This window comes from Fukomys damarensis, unplaced genomic scaffold, assembly GCF_012274545.1.
Source record: "Fukomys damarensis isolate Sample0158 unplaced genomic scaffold, DMR_v1.0_HiC HiC_scaffold_30, whole genome shotgun sequence".
Classification (NCBI taxonomy): domain Eukaryota; kingdom Metazoa; phylum Chordata; class Mammalia; order Rodentia; family Bathyergidae; genus Fukomys; species Fukomys damarensis.
The window spans coordinates 67864929-67887567 of NW_022900942.1; the positions used below are offsets into that span (position 1 = coordinate 67864929).

General features: G+C 47.6%; 1 protein-coding gene across 3 annotated transcripts in view; it reads right to left on the reverse strand.

Moving 5' to 3' along the window:
• The window catches only part of Piezo2 (piezo type mechanosensitive ion channel component 2), a 301778-nt gene that overhangs the window by 268839 nt on the left and 10300 nt on the right, over positions 1-22639 (reverse strand). The window contains exon 1 of one of the 3 annotated variants that reach the window (XM_033757326.1): positions 21329-21542. The exons of the other annotated variants lie outside the window; for them this stretch is intronic. The gene's annotated coding sequence lies outside the window, so the exon portion shown is untranslated. Of the gene's footprint in view, positions 1-21328; positions 21543-22639 lie in introns of those variants that run through there. 3 annotated transcript variants of the gene reach the window in all.

Sequence of the window (22639 nt, forward strand, 5' to 3'; positions counted from 1 at the left end):
CCTGGCTTCCACTGGGGGCATCAGTCAAGGGAATTCTAGGAATCTAGTTTAGGAAATAACCAGCAGCCGCAAAAAGATTTATGTACCAAGGATGTTAACCTCACCCGTATCCTTAAAAATGAGAAACTGGCTAATATCCAGCCATGTGTAGTGGTTACATTACCCACGGCCCAGGGAGGGCAGACACTACTGCTGGTGCTGGCCCTGCACAGGGCACGACTGAGCTCAGGTGGGCACTGGCGGCAGCGGTCTCTGTCCCTCCCCAGCTTTCCTTACATTCCAATCTTCTGTATTTTTATATAGTAATACCTACTTAAAACATTCCAAAAATAAAATATTTGCAAAAGAAAAAGAAAGTTCTCCCATAACCTGTGAATTATTCTCCACAAATACTCTGAATTAAATTTGAGGGTACAAGTTTACTCTTCTAAACCGGTTTCTTTTTACAAAAGTAAGATCATGTCATACACAAGGTTTGATAACTTGCCTATTAAACAATCCATCTATTATATACCAAGGTATTGCAACCTAAAGACTACACAGTTTTCATGCTTAATATAATTAACTTAATCTACTCATTCAAACAGTCTCATAGGAACAGACTGATACCTATTTTTTCATAGTCCTGCATTCAACAATCATAAGCCTCCTTCAGCCAGGCCTCTGTGCCAGTTTTTCTGCAAGCTAACACCCTAGCTAAATGGATACATTTTAAATCTAAAAGGACAACATCAAATCCCCCCGAAATTGAAAGACACGTAACACAGCCCACCCAGAAGCTCCTTGTCAAACAGACCTCAGCAACTCAACTCAGTGTGTGCGGTTCCCACTCAGTTCTGACAAGTGAGGAGTGGGGTCCAGTCACACTCACGCTTGTGCTGTAGTGCACTAGCTGGCTCTCTCTGTCGGCAGATTCCATGCCGGACCCTGATCTCTTCCATCCTGGGTGGACTGAGAGTCTTCTGTGTTCGCTCTGGAGTCATAATGCTTTCCTGTCCATCACGTGCCTTTTAGTTAGTTTATGGAGTCTTTTGCCATAAAAACTCTAGTCACTTTCATCACTGACACAGGTACATGGGTGCTACCAGTCACCGTGCTGGCCCGCATGGGGCAGTGGGCTGTGCAGGCTCCACCAGGCAGATTTAAAGTTCTGGCTAGGAAAAGCTTTTTCCATAATTATTCAAACAGTGAGGTTTTTAATTGAATACATCCACTGCCCTGAATCCACACAATCATTTGATTCTCTTGCTAAAATAATTGGTTTCAACAAATTGTTCCATTTGATTTTTCCTTCCATTGCAATGCTTTTAAAAAGCAATGGAATTAATTATCACAAAGTGTTCGCAGAATGGAGTCGGGAGTCACTGCGCTGCCCCAGCAGCCTGGCGCTTGGCCAGCTCTGCAGGAGGCAACGAAATGACCGCAGCCCAGGACCCGCTGCTGTGGGCAGGAGTCTGCACCCGGTTCGAGCTGCCCCTCTGGGCATCTGCCCTGCCTTCCCTCCGTTTCCCTTCTTCCTTCCTTCCTTTTTTTTTTTTTTTTTTTTGTTGTTGTTGTTGTTGTTGTTGTTGCAATACTAGGGATTGAACAAACCGAACGCCTTTTACTAGGCTATAATTTCTCCAACGCTCTTTAAAGTTTTTCATTTTGAGACAGGATCTAAGTCACTAAACTATCCAAGCTTGACTCGAGCCTGCCACATTCCTGCCTCAGCCTCCCGCAGTGCTGAGATCACACGCCCGGCCCGGTGATTCTTCCCAGTCCTCCCAGGGTGGTTCATCCTGCTCAGGCTTCTCTGGGCTCCTCCTACTGAGGAGCACCCAGCACCCGTTTAACCCTCAGGAGCCCTGCAGAAGACGCCCAAGTCCCCTCTAGGGTCTGGGACTAGACAGTCAGCTCAGAGGCTGGCAAAGATCAAGGCCCATGAGGCTTGCAATAGGGGTGGCAGAGGCGCCAGTGTCTGTTAAGCTGTAGAACGATCTCTGTTCTCAGCAAAACCCTTCTCTCTGAAACCACTTCAAACAAAAGACCCTTGGCTCTAACCTCAATATTATTCTTCATAGTGGTGCATGTCTGAGTCCAGCACTCTGGGGGGCTGAGGCAGGAGGATTCCAAGTTCAAGCTCAGCCTGGGTAACTTATTGACACCGTCTCTTAAAATAATAATAGCAAAAAAGGACTCAAGATGTAGTGTAGTATGAAGGCCTGAGGTTCAATCCACAGCACTGAAATACACACATGCACTCATGTACACACACACATTTTTATGTAGTAGTCACAAAAAAGCTGCCAATAATGCTAGAAATATTTTTAATTGTTTAAAATTTGAAATGGAAAAATATGACATTTTCACCAAGAAATTCTATTTCTCATGAGTTAATTTGGCCCTGAACTAACAACAAAAGTGAAAAGATTATGTTCAGTGTTTAAATCCTCACATTCACACTACCCAAGGCTCTCAGGGCCCCGGCAGGCAGACTCCCAGGGACTCGGGCACTGGCTCTGGACCTGTTGATTCACACACTTAGCATCCCTATCACAGGCGCCCAAGGAGGCCACACATTCACGAGCAGGACAAGGATACTAACGCAGCTGGGTATTTTAGCTTTCAAACCTCTGACTCTGTACGTGCTGATGGGGTAGGGAATGTGAACAGCTCTTTCCCCAGAAATTGTGAGATCCAATTTAGTCCAGGGACTCACTCATTTAGAATTAGGCTTCATCCTTAATCCTTTATCTTCTTTCTTAACCTTGCAAGTGCTGCTGTGATAGCGTATCTGAGACTTGATAGAAATCTTCTCTCTCCAAGGGACTAAAACCCTTCTGAACTAAGAAAACAAAGTGAGTGAGCAGCTACCATAGCCCACAGCCGAAGAAACACAAACTCTGAGGCAAAACTAAAGTGATTTTTAAGTCCAGCGTGGTGATCCATTCCGGTTAACCCTCCCTGGCCCTGCTATAAAATCCTGGGCAAGGCAGGAGCAGAGGTCAGCTTGACTGTGTTGGGATCTGCCCAGGGGACTGGCAGACAGTTGTGGGTGTGTCTGGTGGGCCCCAGAGCCCTGGACTTGGGGTCTGTGTCTGGTCTCTGGCAATTCCTTCTCTAGAGCTGTTCCCTCCCCTGCTCTGCTTCCTGGTCACTGTGAACAAAGCAGCTTTGCTCTTCCTACCCTTCTGCCATAATGCTTCTCAGCCCACCGTGGACTGAATGCCCTGAAACAGGAAGCCAGTTTAAACCTTTTTTCCTTTTAGCTGTAGGTGTTGGGTACTGTGTCCCAGCAACAGGAAATCTAACCAATGCATCCCATCACTTCCTTGGATGAAAATAAGCTCCAAACACAACCCAGGTGTAGAGATCAGAGAAGCCACCCCCTTTTCAACAATGCAAACTCTGACCATGATCCCAGGTCATGCCTTACCCCACCCCACAACGGGGCAGCACAGGTGCCCGTGAAGCAGCTTCTCCTCTCTGTCCTAGGCTGACAGGTGGCATGGGACAGAGGTCAGGAGGAAACCACAGAAGAGAGCATAGGCTACAGAGGTAGCAGCTTTGGTGTGCAGGCCCGGCCATGTGAGAAGCCCAGTGTTCCTCACAGGCTGCCTCCCCACTGCCTGCAGCTCCCACCATCCGTGCCTGGGCTCCATGCTGGAGCCGCGGCTCCGGGAAGCTGCCTTTGTCCACTCGAGAAGCATTCGTCTCCCATCTACGGAAGTGGCTGCCCCACGCCTGGCCCTTGCTGCCGACGCTGAGTCCCCATGGAAAGAAACCACGACCATGGCCATGGCATCAGCCACACCCCGAGCCCGGTGCTCCCCAGGTGGCCTGTGATGAGGAACCTGCCCGCCGGAGGAGCATGTGGCACTGGGCCGACCTCAGCACACACAGAGCTCTGCTTGTGGCCCTAGCCCTGGGGAAGTCGGGGACCTGTGCCTTTGGTGCATCTGGCTGGCACAGTGGACCACAAGGACACATTCCACGCCACCTCCATTACTGCTATGGTGACAGGAAACCCACTGCAACCTCCTCTTCCTGAGTGACTTCAGTACAAAATGAAAACAAAACCCAAGAACACATGTGGACCAGGCACTCTGAAGGTAAATTAAAACTGTCAATCAAGCACCTGTCTTTTTCAATGATACCCACGTGCTTTTTATGTCTGTAGGCACTCTCTTTGCTTCCTTCATCTCTGCATGGCGACGCAGAGGTGATGGAGAGCCTGTGGTCACCCCGGGCCTGCCACCAATCGTACTGGCAGTCAGTCCGGTAACTAAGCTGCCGCTGTTAGGAAGAGACAAGCACTGCACAACTCTCCACATGGTGTACCCCATTCAGAGGGACCAGCACTCTGCTCTGAAAATAACTCAAACTCTAAGTCACTGGACCTGCTGGATGGGTTCCGGAGAAACAGACCGCACAAGTTCATATCTCTGTTACTCTTAAAAATAAGAACATCTTCACTACTTAAACCAGGCATTGTAGAACACACCTGTAATCCCAGCATTCTGGAAGGCTGAGGAAGGAAAATCAAAAGTTCAAGACTAGTTTGGGCAACTTAGCAACTTGGAGAGAACCTGCCTGAAAATTAAAATAAAAAAGGTCTTGGAATGAAGCTCAGGGCAAAGGCCTTGGGTTCAATCTCCAGTACTTCCCCAAAAAAGGAAGGATCCCACTGGAAGCACCAAGGACTCACAGACACACTCATCCCTGAACAAGCCATCTCTTCTGTGGGGCGGGAGGGTAAAGGGAGTCACACAGGTTGACCACAGCGCAGCTTCAGTTGGTCCAATTTTACTTTCTGGCACATGGGAGGAAAAGTCATGTTTAAGTACACTTTTAAAATCAGTTTTGGTCTTCATGCCTACAGATGAGAAGACACCCTTGCACAGAGCAGTCTCTCAGAGGCCACCTCTTGAGGGCCAAGCAGAGCCGCCCCTCCGACCCGACCCTGGCCTCCCTCTGAGGACTCCCTGTGGGGCCAGGCCTGCAAAAGTGTCACTGTGTGGCTGGGAAGCAGGCGACAGGGAGCATCCAGGACTCTGGGAAGACGGCAGCGTGCACCCTCAGCTGGACTCACTGACACTGGGTGAGCACCGCGGCGGCCTTCTCTCCTCAGCACTCAAACCCAACACCGCTTCATACAGTGCGTGAGTGTGGGAGGCATGGGCTACCTGAATTCGGTCAAAGCGAGGGCGCATCTGCACAGCGGACCCACCGCGAAGGGCGCAGAGCCGTATTACAAAACCACAGGGCTGCTGCAAAAAGTAACCATGCATGCAGGATGCAGAGCAGCGTGCACCACACAGTAAGCACGGACTCATGTGCACTTTCACCTTGCAGTAACCATGACGAGACATTTAGCACCCACAGAACAGACAGCTGGATACACGGAAAAGTGGAGGTGGCTTGTCTTTATGCGTTCACATGTGCCACGCAGGCAGACCCATTCCCCATGCAGTTGGCGTACACAGGACACATCTCAGTACTGCTTCGAGCCCCCCACTCCTTCCGTCTCGGACCCCCTTCCCACCTGAGAAAGATACATCTCCCTACCTCCTGTGAGCAATCTTTTATTTTACCCTTTATTTATATTGTGGATTTCTCACAGAAAAGAAGCCATGAAATATTCAACCTTGTGTGTCTGATTTATCTCACTTATAGTCTCAAGATGCATCCCTTTTCCTACAAATGACATTATAAGCTGAATAAACACAGGTGATTTTCTGTTCATTTGTTTCTTGGGTATCAGGAAGATGCTTTGAGTTTAAAATCAATTTAGAGCCATTGTTTAAAATGATCACATGAGTCGATGAGTCCTTTACCGAAAGGCCAGCACAGTCCTTCTGAAGCCACCACAGCACTGTCACCAAGGGGCCAAGGACAGCTAAGAGCCTTCCTGGCGCCATCACAAGTCACACAGCACCGGCAAGGTGCAGTCTCTGACTCTGTGCCCACGGACTGCACCTCCTGTCACCAGAGTCGGCCAGACACCCCACAGGGCAACCATGTCCTCCCCACCACGGGCTTGGGTCACAACCTGGTCCACAGCAAGCTGAAGTCTTCCCACCCTGTACTCTCTTTGGCAAGGTGAGCAAAGTGCACAGGAAGTGGGCACCCTGTCGCTGCCTGGAGACACCTGTCAACAGTAGGACTGGGCCCTCCAGGGTGGCCCAGGGCTCCTGTCCTGTGGTCCCAGACACCCTGAACAGCTTGGGCCCACCATCTCCCACTCCTCCTCAGACACAGCCAGTCTCCAGCTCAGGCAGAGAGGGACCAGGCCCAAGCTGTCTCGATCTGCACTCTCAGGCCACAAATGACGGACCAGACTATACCAGGCCTTCTGAGCCCATCTCATCTCCTTGATAATCAGCTGAGCTGCTTGAGCAAGTGGGACATAAATCCCACTACTGACAAGGCCTGAACCTGTTAGGGGACAAAGGGACAACCCAAACAGTATGACCCAGGCCATCAAGGCAAGTTCACTATGACAAAGTGCCCCCTCCATGGCTCAAACCTGTCCACAACACGGCAGCCAGCACAGCCCACAGAGGGGCCACTATGCACATGCCAACCACATAGCTTCCCAGCAACACCCCTCTCAGGACTCGCCACAGTGTCCAGCCTCGGGGCAGTGCCGTGGGGTCCCTAAGGCCACAACATTCACGAATAGCAAGAGCTGAGTGTCAGAGAGGCCACCAGGCCGACTGCCTGCCTTGGAAACCACCTACATCTCTGCACAGTGCCCACACCAGTCGGGATCCATTCACACAGACTGCAAGTAAAGAAGCTCCAGGGTGAAGCCAGGAGAATGCAGAGTGCAAGTCCACAGTGCTTGCAGGAGCCTCCTGTCCAGTCCTCAGGGAACAGAGTGGACACGTATATAACTGCAGGACTCCCTACCATGACAGTGAAAAGGCCTTCACAAGAAGCCATGCAGAGGCTGAGCTGTCTGCACTGCTGAAGAAGATGAACTCACACGGGAATCACCTCCTACAGACACAGGAGACGCAGAGCACCAGTCACACAAGGAGATAGGAAACACATCGGTGTCACTCAAAACCCACCCGTTCCCACCATCATTTCCTCTCTGCACACTCACACTCAGGTTATCTTATCCCCTTGAACCAGTACCTGGGTGACCTTCCCTCCCTCACACCTGCACCTGGGTCACCTTCCCTCCATGCACACTTTTACCCAGGTGATGTTCCCGCTCGGCACACCTGTACCTGGGTCACCTTCCCTCCATGCATACCTGTACCCGGCTCACCTTCTCTCCCTCACACCTGCACCCGGGTGACCTTCCCTCCATGCACACGTGTACCTGGGTCTCCTTCCTCTATGCACACCCATACATGGGTCACCTTCCCATTATGCACACCGGTACGCAGGTCACCTTCTCTCCCTCACACCTGCACCCAGGTCACCTTCTCTCCCTCATACCTGTATCCGGGTCACCTTCCCTCCCTCACACCTGCACCCGGGTCACCTTCTCTCCCTCACACCTGTACCCGGGTCACCTTCCCTCCCTCACACCTGTACCCGGGTCACCTTCCCTCCATATACATGTTATCAGGCTGACCTTCTGCTTCCTGTATACCTGCTCTCTGGTGACTTCCCATTAGAATTCTCCCACACCGAGGTCTCATCCCATTCAGAAACCTCAAAACAAGAAACTGGTCAGGTGGCACATAGCTGTGGCTCGGTTGTATATGTCTATCTTTGGCTTGGGAAGGGGTCATAATCACATTTTACAGATGGAAGTGTGGCACTGCTTTTACTCAAAACCCTGGCATAGGCCTCAAGTCATAATGTGCAGAAAGAAATCCTAGTGGTTCTTTCAAAAATCCAACTAGTGGGTCATTTCTAGGGAACGTCCTCTTGTCCCTGCTCCATCCCACCATTCAGTTCCCTGCTCAGAGCACCGGGCGTCCCTCTCAGCCCAGCCCATGATTCCAGAAGCCCAGGCGCCTTCTCCTGGCCTCCCCACTGCTGACCCCATCACTGGCCCTTCGTCGTAAAGCTCTCAAACCCTGAATCTCTCTGTTTCCCCACCACCTTCTTACTGTTCTCAGGTTTTGCACATCTCTCCTTCTTCCTGAATGAATCCAAGGAGAGCAGACAGGAGAAGGTGCTCAACCTCACAGACAGGAAAGGCTGTGAGTCCAGAAGTCCCTGTGGCATGTCAGTTTATCCACCTCCAGGTTAGTAGAGCACAGGCTCATTCCACTCAGCAGAGGCCCAGAGGAGGTGGGGCAAAGGGACTCACAGTGCAGTCAGCAAAATGAATACCTGCCCAAGCCTTAGCTCCCAACAGCCCCAGATCTGCAGAAACACAACCATCACCCTCCAGAAGATTAGAATCAGGAAGTCATTTAGGAAAAATATAACTATTTGTGAAACTCAAACAATAAAAAATTTCTACCGACCAATACCTTATTCAATAAAAACTGCAAGGATGTTGCTGTGCCTTTCTTTCTATTCAACACAGCCAGGACGAGGCTTGTACTTACTATAGAGCAGTGTGACGTTGTGTGTGACCCTGCACTCCCCCAGGTCTCAGGGTAGTTTCTCTGACAGGCTTCCTTTGGTCAGCCATCCTTCTGCCTGGATGGCATGTGACACACTGCTGTCCAGATGGTCTCCTTGGTACGCCTCCTCTGTGGATTAGCAGGCAGTGCTAGGAACTGACCACTGACTTGCCCTGCCCACCTCTGCTGTGATCGATCCCATCTCCAGATGAGGAAAGGGGTTTGGGGGCTCAGGGGGACAGGACATTGTTCCAGCCACACAGTGACATCTGCTGCCTGTGCTCTTCGCTCCAATCCTCTCTGCATTTTTACTTAGCAGATGCATCACACACCTGCTACCACAACTACAAAGTCCTCCAAAAGAGTGCACCTGTCTCCGTGAATCACCACCCACCTGCAGCTATCTTACCCTAATGACTCATGCACCCAAACACAACAAGTGTCACACAGACAACACATAGTTGCCAAATGCATAATTTTCATTTAGTACACTTTTTACATTCTAGATTAGAAATTCACATATGAGAGGTGGAGACATGCACGTTTCAGTGACTTGGGAAAATAATTTTGTCTGAAAATTGTGCCTGACACACACATGTCTATGCTGCAGCTCAGGCCACAAAACCTGAGTCTAAGATGTGTTCAGACACAAAACTGAGGGGGCCCTGGTACAGATCTGTGAAGGTGCAGCGTGGTGGCACAGTCAGGTAACACAGGCTGTCTCCCCCTTCGCCCACCTGCTGCCGTGACCCTAACAACAACAACAGCGGCTGCAGATCACAAATAATGCTGGAGGCTCCGAGAGCACTGATCATCTTAGTGCAAGGAGTGCAGGAGGATGCTGGGGGAAGGTGTACTGAGACAGAAGAGTCCTCGTGCTGTTGAAGCAAGTTTGGACTCAAGGAAGCTGTGCAAACATCACACTCTATGAAGTAAGAACATTCATTCTAGCGAGTGCACAGGGACCACGACACAGCATGGATACTGCCAACTTATGGGCCCTGTGATGACTGCAAAATGAGTTCTAGACTAAAGCATTAATTATTCTCAATAATTCCACAGAGAAGAAGATGAAACGATTGAATGTGTGTTGATATTGAAAGAGCCAAATTAAACTAGGAGTCAGAGGCCTTTATTATGAAGTTCACTACTAAAAGTGGCCTTCATAAAACCACAGGAAATGACACGAAACATTCAAGAATAGTGTTTCAGGTTAAGGAAAACAAATTTTCTTGAGTCCACTTAAGAGTTATAAAATTCAAACTTTCTGCTTATAAACTCAGGGAAAAAAATCTACAGCTTGACTCTTCAGATTCCTATGGTATCAAACTGCAATCGATGCTTATCTTAGACGAAAAGCTTCCTAACTGGTATAAAAATGAATTAAAATGGAACATTTGTCATTATGGAGGGTCAGAAGTGTATCGGACTTCTATATGGTTTTATATGTAGAATTACATTCTCAATATTTATACTAAAACTTAAATATTTTCACCTTGGGTAAAATGCTAATGGTTTATCTAGAAAATCACATTCTACAGTTACAACAGAGAAATAGTCATTCTGATAATTAATATGGTATTTATATTTCTTTTCTTTTTTTGGTACCAGGGATTAAACTTGGAACCTTGCACTTGAGAGGAACGCAGTGGAAACACTAAGCTAAATCCCCAGCCCTGCTGTTTATATTTCTTAAATACTGACCTCTAATAGACTGTGGATGTGGGTGGTAAAGACAGTGACCAGTTCCTTGCAGGCTGACCCTGTGGTGTGTGCCCAAGGAGAGGACCCTAAGAGCACCATCCTCTTAACCTCCGTCATGCTGTGACCTGAAAACCTCTCTAAAATAGTTTCTACCTAATGGGAAAAATGCCTGCGATGCAATGTACTGCTGGGAAGAGTAGGCATCTAAACACATCAAATTACCTCTGTGCCAGGGTCACACGGGCGTTGAAGCCAAACACTGTAGGGTTTCTCTCATGAGAAATCCAAAGTACAAAAAATTTAAAGAGCAAAATAAAAGACAGGCAAAAGGAAACAGAAAGACAGATCTTTTGCAAATGGAGGGGAGGCAGAGAGAACTGGGATGTGTGTGCACACGGACCAACTCCCCACAACAAAGGCAATTACCACATGTCCCAAACATGAGCTAAAAAAAAGAAATGAAAATGTGAGAAGAATACCCAGAAAAGGAGGGAGGTGGGAAGGGAAGGGAAGGGGAATAAAAAGAAACAGAGATGTGTTAAGCACATGTATCTACACCCTCAGATGAATGTCGATCTCATATACTGCAAATGTGTACTCATAAAAGAATTTTAAAGATTCCACGTAGAGCCAATGATTTATTTAGCTCAGCAGTTCTGCTGCCTGCTTCACAAACACAAGGTTCCATGTTCGATCCCCAGTACCAAAAAAAAAAAAAAAAAAATTCATTAGAAGCATCCCAGCTAAGGCTGACCCTCCATAGCTACAAGAAGAGCCCCGCAGACCCCCTTCCCTTCTCAGTCCTGAAGGTGAGTAGTTCGTGAGGCCTTGACACTGATTTTCAATGCAGTCGTGATCCTTAATGTATTTTGCAATACTGGCACAGAGCTCATAGGCAGCGATGACTCCAAACACCTTTTCCTCCTTCTTGAAGTTCTCAGCTCTGGAAAAGATTCTCAGCCACAATGTCCTCCTGCGAGGCTTCCCACCACCTGGGGCTCTGGGCCAGATACACAGCTGCACCCTCTGCTGGGGTCTAGGCTGCTTGGCCTGGGCTGGGATGAGGAGGTGCACTATGGACGGACACGTGGACACCACAGTGCTGCTGCCCAGGCTGAGACCCACTCTCCCCAGTGTCCCATCCTCAGGGAGCTTCGATCCCATCCACTGACAATGCACACAGTGGGCAGAGTGTGATCAGGGCCAGGGAGTGGTCTGGTGTCCACTTTCTGAGCAGCTGAAAAGAAGCTGCAGCAACAATGAGGCCTCCTGCATAAGGAGTCAGCACAGAGTTTTCACAATGATCACAAATTAGCATCAAGAGTGAGCCAATGCTACAGGGCTGCAAAGCCACCAAAGAGCTATGTCTGAACCTTCAGTACCTGGGCTGGTTCCACTCTTATAATTTGCATAGCAGCAGCAAAGCAGCTGGTCTAGCTCTGCACAGAGAGTCAGGAGGGCCAGCTTCACCCAGTCCAGGCATAAATAAGGGTGCACATAAACACTTGGACATCCTAAGATATTTTCTTTTGCTGTTATTCCTTGTCTCTGCCCAGAGATAATATTTTATAACTGTGTAATATTTAACAGCTATGAAGTTTTAGGGACATCCAGACCTGGTTACTCACGATTGATGGTTTGGTTATGGACAGTTAAATGAGTATTCATCAAAACACAGAATTCAGAAACAAATGTTCACATTTTAACTGTCTGAGATAAAAGAAAGTTCATGTACTATATGATTAGTAAATGAAAATTAAATTTTATAATTGGTTATTAAACTGATAATAGACTCGAAGGGAAATGCCTTAAATAAACATTGCAAAGGAACCAGAATCTTTGTTTAATACCCACCCATGCTACACTTTCTAAATCTTTTTGAAATCTGGAAAGATAAGCTTTAAATTAATGCTGCAAGCAAAAATACATGAGATATTCAAAATAATGTCCAAAACAGATCTCAGCATATCACTTAAATCTGATCATAGTTCACAGTCACTGAAATAATAACTAGGAAGACCAGGTAGCAAGATAGAAATACTATGATGTAATATTAACAAGTAAATCCAAAATTGTACATACATATGGACTCACAGTTATGCACACAATATATGAGTATGGAGAACATCCAATTGCCCAAAATACTGCATGAAGCATACCTTACTCAAAGAAAGTTATCCACTGCTTATCTCAAATTCAAATTTAACGAGACCTTGATTTAATCTGGCAACCATAAGATTACACAAAATGCTTGCACTAATATGCGAGTGTTCCAAATACTCTAAGTGTAATATTTAATTAACCCAGTTTGGGTCCTTGTAGAAAGGGAACTTCCTATAGCCTATAAGAAGAAACTTAATCCTCAAAATGATAAATATATGTGCATATACATGGACATCTTGAAAATAAAATTTTATTTGTTTTGCTTTTTTTTTGATACAGGGTCTCGGTTTGTAGTGCAGGCTGGCTTCGAATGCACTATGTAGCTCAGGCTGGCCTTGAACTCACAATGATCCTCCTTCCTCGGCCTCCCGAGTGCTGGGATTACAAGGGTGCACCAACAAGCCTGGCCTGAAAAGAATGTTTTAAACACCAATGTTTCCACTCCTCTGTTGGTTTGGGATGAACTTCTCAGACCTGCAGGTCAGGAACTGAGAGGGAAAGGGTTTCCACAGTTTAGAGCTGCCTAATGAACATAATAATGAGCCAGAGAAAGCGCCCTATAAATTTGCAGTTCCCATAGCAGCTGTGACTTCCCCACAGTCACTGTAAAGATTACACAGCATTACCGAGGAAAACTCAGACGGCCGTTCAGGGTCACTCAACACCTTCAACACAGAGCCTATGCAGCACTCAAATCGGATCACTGCACAGGATAGGCTCCCCAAGCCCCAGAAAGAAGCCACACGTGAGGCCCGCAGGACAGCATAGAAAGGCAACTCGGCGACACTTGGCTGGCCAGTCCCTCGTGTGAGTAAAGTTCTCAAACTTCTTTTCCCACCCAAGATCCTGCATGGAAAGTAGTTTTCTGTGTAGAAGCAAAACATGGTTCCTACAGTTCAAGGAGCTCTGGTTAAATCCCAAAGAGAGCTTTGAATCTGGAAGCTTTCAGGCTCCAAGCCGGAACAGATGCTAGGAACCAATCCTGGAGTCAGAGTCAATGCAGCTGGAGCAGGGAGCAGGATTTTACTGAGCACTAAGAAAAGAGTGACACTGCCTCCCAGGCACCGCGAACAGGACCCAGCACGTGGCCTCAAGGCTGAGTCCTGAGTGACCGGCACCGGGATCTGTCTGCTTGGCTGATACCCACACCCGCTCTCTGTGGACTCAATCTCCTACCTGCTCACAGTGCTCCTAAGGCAGGACTACAGAGCAACACGTGGTACCTTCTCGCCATGAACCGGGACATCCATCCCATACTGATTGTAGAAATGCAACAGGCCATGAGGCTACTGCCTACCACCTCCATCAGGAAGTCTGAAAGCTCCCAGGGTCTGAGGATTTAAGCATTTCTGGTTGTCAGAGAAAATCTGCCTTTGGATGTTCTGTATAGGATGGAAACGAGGCCTCTACCTGAAGACACTCACACCACAGAAGGCTGGGAAGCTGCAGAGGCAGGCTCTTCCTTGGGTGTTCAGCTCAGCAGGAGCATGGGGCCCGGGATGGAGGCCCTGAGGTCAGCACCTCCACCCCCCCACAGCCACAAGAAGTGATGCTCAGTGCAGTGACCCAAAGATGGCCTCAGAGAGGTCTTAGCTTCCAGTCCTTTGGCCAACAACACTCGGCAATCCTCATTCACTGGTGGGACAGCCAGACTTTCATGTTCTCGGCACACATGCAAACATTTTTCTACTTTATTTAATCCCATAAACTTCTTGTCGTGGGTGAAGGTCATCATCTGCTTGCTGTGCTATATAAATGACTTTCTGGGGCTTGGTTGTCACTATAAATAGGTGTGCTTGAGCCACAGCTTAGGCAAAAGCCACCCCAGGGTGGGATCCAAGCAGCCTCAGGGCACAAGCCCACACCATCTGCCTGCCCCACCGTGCCCGCAAGGCCCTGGCATGCAGTGCCCATCCTGCAGCTCCCTCCACACCTGCTCTTTTCTGCTCTGCTGCAAAGCAGGCTGAGGCCCCTAAGAAGTGCTAGCATCGCCTTCCCTGCCAAACTCCTGACAAAGGCACCACAACACTAAACAGACAAGTAAGATGCCTTGGATGCACTTAACCTTTGGATCTTGTCCAAAAGCCAGCCAGGGCTGGGAGGGTCCCAAACTGAAATAATGTCAAAAGAAATTTCTCACCTGGCCTGATTCTACTGTAAAATAATGTCCTAAGGATGAACTACCCATGCAAGTTTTAACTGACCACCTCATTTCACAGTGAGCTTTGCACTGAATGAACTGGTCAAAAAAAATTCACTCCTCTATACCAAATTATACCAGAGACTTTACTGACAGATCCCATCTGAAGATGCTGGTCAAGGAAATAACTGAGATGTGATCACAGGCAGAGTCAAAACTAGACACATTAAGCCTGGAGGAGACTGATTCCCTGCCTCCGTCACAGGAACACCTGGGTCCTATGGTGCAGCCAGGGGGTCTGGCACAGCTCTGGGAGGGCAGGGACTGGCTGGGAGGAGGAAGCCAGACCACTGCTGTCTACAGTCTTTCCAACCTAACAATACTGAAAGATAAACAGAATAGCTCTTTGGGTAAACGAAAAAAGCAATTGAACAAACATTTGCATTTGATTACAAATAAAACCAAGTTATAATGGCTCAATTAAAAAAGCATCAATCAACAACTGCCTTTGCCTAATTATGCTTCAGAAGAACTCTTCATGACTTTCTCTGCTGAAAGCTTTTCTGGCCCCCATGGGTTACGTGAACAGTGTAATCCGAGGACCCAGTAGGGTTGCCAAGGCAGAAGGCAACAACACTGGGTCCCTGGCATAAGGCCCCGCACAGTGGCTGAACAGAGCCCTCAGAAGCATGCCCCACACTGCTCGCCACACACCAGGACAGATGTGAGGGCAACGCTAATTTCTATGCCACTTCTCCACAGTACAATGCACTGACCCATCAGGCTCAGAGTATCTGGCAGCTGGTAAACAACTGTATGATTTCACAAAGCAACAAAGCATCAGCCACCACTGAAAACTGGTACTCACTAGCCGACGTTTCTCAAAACTGCAGTTTTTACCCAGTTACCACTTCAGAGGTCAGTCCACCACACAACATCACTAGAATATTTAGAATGAACCAGGCAGAAGTGTCCAGAGCCGCAACACTGCACAAGAGCGTCCCAGACCTGTTGTCCCCAAACTGACCATGAGCTGCCACTCCCCAGCCCAGAAAGGCTCAGCAACCCCCAGCCTCCTTTGAGGGTCCACATCTGGTACAAAGCCCCAACAGGGTCACACCAGCTTGAGTCAAGTGCAAGGGGCATCTTTTAACAAGAAATATTTGCCACAGAAGAGGTTCTCCTCTAAAAGAGACCCTTTATTCATTTAAACTGTCAGCCTAAAGGGCCTTGTGCATGTCCTGGGGAAGTCAGGCTCTTCTGCATTTAAAAAGGATAACTGCTTCCCCACCTCCTCCCTGTTCCCCTTCTGAAAACTGGCTGAGAGAAACTGATGCACCAGGCTTTACTGAGCACCTTGCTGAGTGCTAAGGCAAGAACGGAAGGCAAGGTAGGGAGCTGGGTCCCAATCTGATGACAAAAGATTGATTCCACCTGTCATTGATTTGAGGTCCACTAAACAGATTCTGAACAAACGCTTAAAACGAAATTTTTAAAAGCGTCAAACCACCAATTTATGGAATTCTAGCTATCCCAGCAGTCAAACCCAAATCTGACGACATGCCTTCAGCATTTCAGCTACAGGGCTCTGCGGATACTCCTGGGAATGTGAGTCAAGTACCTCACTCACTGTACAAAGCCATGTTACTCTTTCTACCATACCTGCAGCTTTAGAACTCAGGATCAAAAAGAACGTACTTTTGCTGTTCCTGAATGTATTTGTACATTTTAAAAATCATAAAAATATATGCTGATTAAATCCCATTCAATTTGAACAAAGACCTTATGAAGAAACACATAATTCTATTAAAAATACAACATGCATCAAAATATCCTATCAACAAAAAGAAAGATGAAGGAGCATGACTTCATTCTCACATATTTGAAGAATTCAACTTGCTCAATCACTGCTTCTACTCCCAAACATTCTCAAATTTCTCCTGGCAAGACTTTCATTTGAATTCCAGAGGATTTTACAGGTCAAAATCCTTCCTTACACAGAAAGTGGGCAAGCTGTGTCACAGTATGAAACCCAGCAGAGAGGTGATGCTGCAGATATTCCCTGACATTCACACACAGGGCACCCACGCGCTCTAGCTTGGCCTCCCCTCCTGCTCAGCTACCTACAGTGTGAGGTGAGGTAAAGATCCTGCCCTGGGTGAGAACACTTCCTTCCCTCTCACAGAGGACTTTCCCGTTTTCCAGCACCACTGGTAGACATTTTCAAGATATACCTTCTAATAGTCTCATTTTGAACAGCTAAGGAATTTTGTAATGTCCTCAGCAGATGCCCATGCCAATGAACACCATCAATAATGGTATTTCACAAATGCTGCCTGAAATACTAAAAGTGTAATTTTCCTTCTTCTAACTCCTGACTCAAAGATGACCGCGCACACTCAGCTTCCATATGGGACAGTCGGCTTCACTACAAATCCTCCATCATGGGAACAGGAGCAAAGCTGCACAGGAAACTGGCAAAAGTTCCCCCCAAAATTCAGCATAATATTTCACAAATTGAGGTTTCTATTAATAAAATACAAGTAACAACAGTGAGGTCTCAGCATCTCTCCTTCTATACAGCAAGGTTTGTGCGCAAGACACTGGATATGCATTTCCTCACCGGAAGAAGCCAGAGGCCACCCCAATATCAGTCACTCTAACCGCATGTGGTCCTCAGGTGGCTCAGATAAGCCCTCATCGTTTCAAAGTAAACAGAATAAGTCTGAGTCATCTAACGCCCAGAGAATTAAAGTTGATATACATATATATCATGTGTTTAAAGCAAGTATTGCACTATAAAGATCTATCGTAATACATAAGTCTAAATCTACCACAATATTCCAAGAAGTCCCTTACCATAGCATCTCTAATGCTCACTCCTAAGAAACTCAAAGTAGTGGGGAAAATATGTCCAACAAGTCACAAACGCTACCTGTGGGTCTTGCACGGGATTTTGTACAGAGTTAAAGCGAACTATACCTATCCCCCTTGCCAGATACACATAACCCCACCTTGCTTTCACGTCCAATACAGTGCTAACTAAAAAATGGATCAGGCACAGCCCACGGGTGTGTCACTAATCCTTTCCTATGAAACACAGATTTGCTAATGCCAGCAGGGAAGTGTCTGCCATTAGCTTTTTCATTCCTGGGCAAAAATTTCACTATTAGGTTAATTAGTAGAGACCTCTCTGTATTCTTGTGAAAGATGACCACAGAAGATCTGGGAGTGAATCCTTTCATTTTCAAGAACATAAAGGATTCAAATAAATCTATATATCACGCAGAGCTCTGCCATCTTGTTTATTAAACAGAGATAAGTTAGGATTGCTAAAAGAGTAGATGTTAAGTGTTTTCACCACCGAAGAATAAGCATGTGAGGTAATGCATATGGGAAAGAGCTCAATCCAGCCATTCGACAATGTACACATACATGAAAGTGTCGCAGTGTACGTGTTAGTTGTACCTGTGCTTCTCCAATAAAAATTAACTGATCAGAGTTTGATAAGTACAGTCAGAGTTGTTCAGGCTGACAACAGGTACCCAGCACAGATTCGTTCAATGAATGAATGACAACCTAGTGAACGACCTTCCAGGCTCATCTGAAGTTGGAAATGGGAGCTACTGCACACCTGGCTAGGTGAAGGCCACCACAGATCAAATGCTTCAACTACTTTCTGTTTCCCCAGGGACACAAAGGCTCCTCCACTGGGGCCCAAGAGAAGTTAAGGAATTTACTTTCTGTCCTCCTGCCACCCACTGTGGACGATGCATAGTGCAATCATCCACTATATCTGGCCCGAAAACTATGACAATGGCACTGTGCAACAGGAAAGAACCCAGGAGCACTAGCCAAACTACCAGCAGGGCTGCATTTGTGTGGCCTCCCAAATCTGTCGTGGTGCGTGGAGGACAAGAGACTGCCCCAGGCTCAAACTCCTGGATGCATCCTTGGAGAGATGAGGAAGGACAGTGTCCTTCCTGCTGTGCAAAAACCGGCCTTTCTCCTGGGAATAAATGCCACACTGCCATCTGAACACTGGTGTGCAGTTTCCCTGTGGGCTGTACATGGGCAGATGAACATAGTCAGGTTGTCTTTTTAAATAGGCACTCTGCAGAAATGAAGACCACAGATCGAAATATCCAGATCAGCAACATGTGTAAGAATCAGCACTTGAGAACAACTTCCTCTGTTGCTGAAACTAGACTAAAAATGGAAATACTGATGTCCTGGTCCTGATCCACCAGCTGCCTCATATCCAACAACCAAGAAAAAGGTACTTAGTGCTTCTGAGCTTCTTTTTTTTCTCATGTAAAACCAAGTTCCTTTCCATTTACTCATGGTATAAACACGAGAGTGCTACCTATTTCACAGAGCACTTACAACTATGAAATGGGAACCATAACCCATACACACACACGCACACACATACACACACACACACACACTAGAGTAGGTAACAGCCGTACCCCATCTGCCAGGCATCCGATGAGAACATGGGAAACCATTAAGCAAGAAAACACAACCCAGCCCTTCTTGAGCTTACAGCCCCAAAACTATGTAAATGTGTTTCAGACACTGCCATGTGTCTGGCAAATAAAAGGCACCCCCATTAAATCAACAGGATTGGCTCAGTATTGTGATGGTGAATGTGGCATTTCAGCAATTTCAGAAATCCAACTTCACCTCAAGATGGTTGAGGAAGGAAGTAAGTCATCCCCATCACAAACACAACGAAATGACTTCTGGCATGCCTGGTGAGTTCTACAAAGGCAGCACACTTCATTAAATTGTTGAATTGTTTCCTCCCTGTATCTGAGGAAACCAAGACAGGCCCCACTCTAAATAATGGATTAACTTCAGGGAAGAGTGTCCTGGCTTTATGAAGTACTGTTATAACCACCAAGAAAGAGAGAAAGAAACTGCAAACCCAGAGCTAAGGGAGTCTATGACAGAGAGGCCCCAGCTGGAGACAGGATGACACCACAGCCGGCTAACAGGCCCAGGGTCCTCCCCAAGGGCTGGGACATTGCTTTCTATTGGCACTAGCTTTCACTGACTTGATTTTCGAAGTGGCATGGCACATCCCAGACAGGATATGCTAACAGCAGCACAAGGACATCCGTCCTTCACATCCGGAATCCACCACTCCCAGTGCTCTACGGCACAGCTGCACAGGCAGGACGCAGCCTGCTGGGGTGAGCAGGCAGAGGGAAGGGGCTGGCACCGCCAAGGTCTGTGTGCTCCCTCCAGATCACTCCTGGACCTGCATGTTGCGGGAACAAACCCAGGGCCCTGTGCACAGCCACACCCTCACCCACATTATTTTGCAGGAACTGCTGTGACCATTTTTGTGTAGAAGAGGAGCCCAAGACACAAGCTAGTGGAGGAGCATGCAGGAGCCACGTCCTCTGCAGTGTCGGTGTCAGCATCATGTCAAGCTGGGTAATCACACGGGGCCAGGTGCTTTACTAAAGGAATCAGAGGAGACAAGAGGCAGGGAGCGACCAACACCAGTGAGCATGAGAGGACAACAGCAATGGCATGGTGAGATACAGGTGTGGCAGGTGCACTGGGACACAGCAAGGGTGTGCAGAGACGCCTCGTGGTGACATCCCATGGGGACCTGGGGACGAATGTCACAGAAAGCAGCAAGGACAACAACCTTGTAGCAAAAGCAGCTGTAACTGAGTAAGAAAGACAACTCCAGGAGGCAGGAGGGTGTAGGAACTGAGGTTTACAGCCAAGTAAAGGATTTAGTGTTTGGTTTTTAACTGCATCAGGACAGCACAGGAGGTAATGTCACAGCTTACAGTGGTGCGTGTGAGAGGACAGATGGTGCGAGGAGAACACAGAGACCCTCCAGGCTACGCTACAGAATCGCCGGGCCAGGTGGGCGTCCGACTCAGTCTACCCCTCGCTGGCTCTGGCCGGGGTCTCTCGTGACCTAGAGGCTGGTATAGTCTGCTTAGGTCCAGGGATCTACAGTTGCCAGAATATCAGGTTTCTCCCCTTTTGAAAAATAAATAAATGATCACATAAGAGAGCAAACTAGATAAAGACAACCCAGTTCCTTCTCCTGGTAGTCTGGACAGGACATTCAGCCTAGGGCTGGCTTTACTCTCAGACCTAAATGGAGAACTTTGGGGTCTTCAGAAGACCCAGATCTCAGAATAAGCTCCTCTCTTCATTGGTCTCCAGTTAGGAAAAAATTCCAGAAGTCCCAAATTTTCCAAGGTGTGTCCCCAACACATGAGGGACAAGGGGAAAACTGGGGATGCAATGGTCTAACAGGTGCGGGAAGCAGTGCATGCCGAACCGCTCTCAGGACTGCTGCCCTGAACTGGCTCACCACACATAGAATGTTTCCCTCACTGGGGCTGGCATTTGTTAAAAATGCCTAATCACAGAATTGTTCTTTCGGGCAGCAGATTTAGCTCAGTGGTTCCACTGCCTGCCTCGCAAGTGCAAGGTCCTAAGTTCCCCGTACAAATAAATAAATAAATAAATTGTTCTTTCTCTTGGGCTCAAAACTGCTGCCTTCAGATACTGAAAAATCTATGTAAAATAAAGATGTTTCCCAACAGGAGCCAAAGGGCCAGAAGCCAGGACGGTGGTGAGGGCCGCAGAACGGGAAGGGTCTCCACGGCCTGCATCCCCCTTGGTCCACAGGGGCCAGTGCTGCCGGGGAGACTCCACCAAGAATCTCGGGCTGTGTCTGTGAACTCAGTTGTTTAGTTTTTAAGGAGAGAGAAAAATATCAAGCAAGAAAAGAACAAAAAACTTCTCTTACGTGGTTATTAAGACGGAGTCGCAGTCAGGACGTGAATAGGACGACACAGACCGGAAGCTGGCGAAACAGGGACCTCCCCAAGATCGAAAACCATCACACTGCGTGGGTAACAGCGAACAAAGAAACCTAAAAAGCAGCAGCGTCAAAACGGACAAACACACGCAAATCGACAAAACGTCAGACTTGGTTTCCTCAGAGCGCAGGACCCAAGCGTGGCCAGGCCGGAAGCGGGCGCATGCGCTCTCGGGTCCCGGCCGGGCCTGAGGAATTCTGGGAAATGTGAACAGAGCTCATGGGATGGGGTGGGAACAGAACCAGAGGGTGATAAAAACAATCAATGGAAAGAAACAAAATCAGACATGGACTATGACAGCCACACTTCAAGTATATTCTTTTAGAAAAGGAATCCTGCATGCAGATGTGTGCAGCATTATCACAACGAGGCACCCTGCAAAGATATCCAGCAGGGCCTGTTGGACCAGCACTGTTCCCTTTTCTTGGAAGACCAGTTATTTATGTATTTTTTATGTTTCTTTCCTTCTTATTTTGTAGTACTGGAGACTGGACCCAGGGCCTTCACACTGATCACCCCAGCCCTATTTTCAGCTTTTTTTGAGACAAGGTCTTTTTAAGTCACTAAGTTGCTCAGGCTGGCCTCAGATTTTCGATCCTCCTATGTCAGCCTCCCAGAGTGCTGGGATTACAGGTGTGTGTCACCACGCCTGGCCAGCACTACACTTAAAATGCATATTCCAGGAGAAGACCTAACAGGAAAATCTGAGTGGGGTTCACTAGGTGAATAAGCAGTCAGTGTCATAAGAGCAAGACGGTATTGGAGATCTGTCCCCTTTTAGGTGATGATTTTGAGAAGACAGACATTTTGTAAAAACTGCTCAAAATATTTTGATATCCAATTTAAGAGGTGCTTCTCAGGACAAGCCACATCCTTTAAAATAACCATAGGGCAGGAAATCAGTGCAGGTGAGGGTGGTTTTAATGCATGGAAACATAAAAGCGTTAACCCTTGAGTCCCACACCTGGGAGCGTGGCCAAGCAGTGCCACCAGGGGCCAGAAATGTGCTGTGACCCTCCACTGTGCAGCTGCCAAGCTCAAATGAAGTCTGAAGCAATTGCTGAAGGGGTCTACAGTGGTTAATGAAAAATTCCGGGGAGCCAGGGATCTCTGGAAAAGCCCAGACCAGGAGAAACACACCCCACTCCACAATGTCCTCTCCCCATCTTATAACCTGACCTCTTGTCCTCTCTCCTGGCTAAAGACAGATGGCTCAGGGCCACAAGCCTGGCCCACAA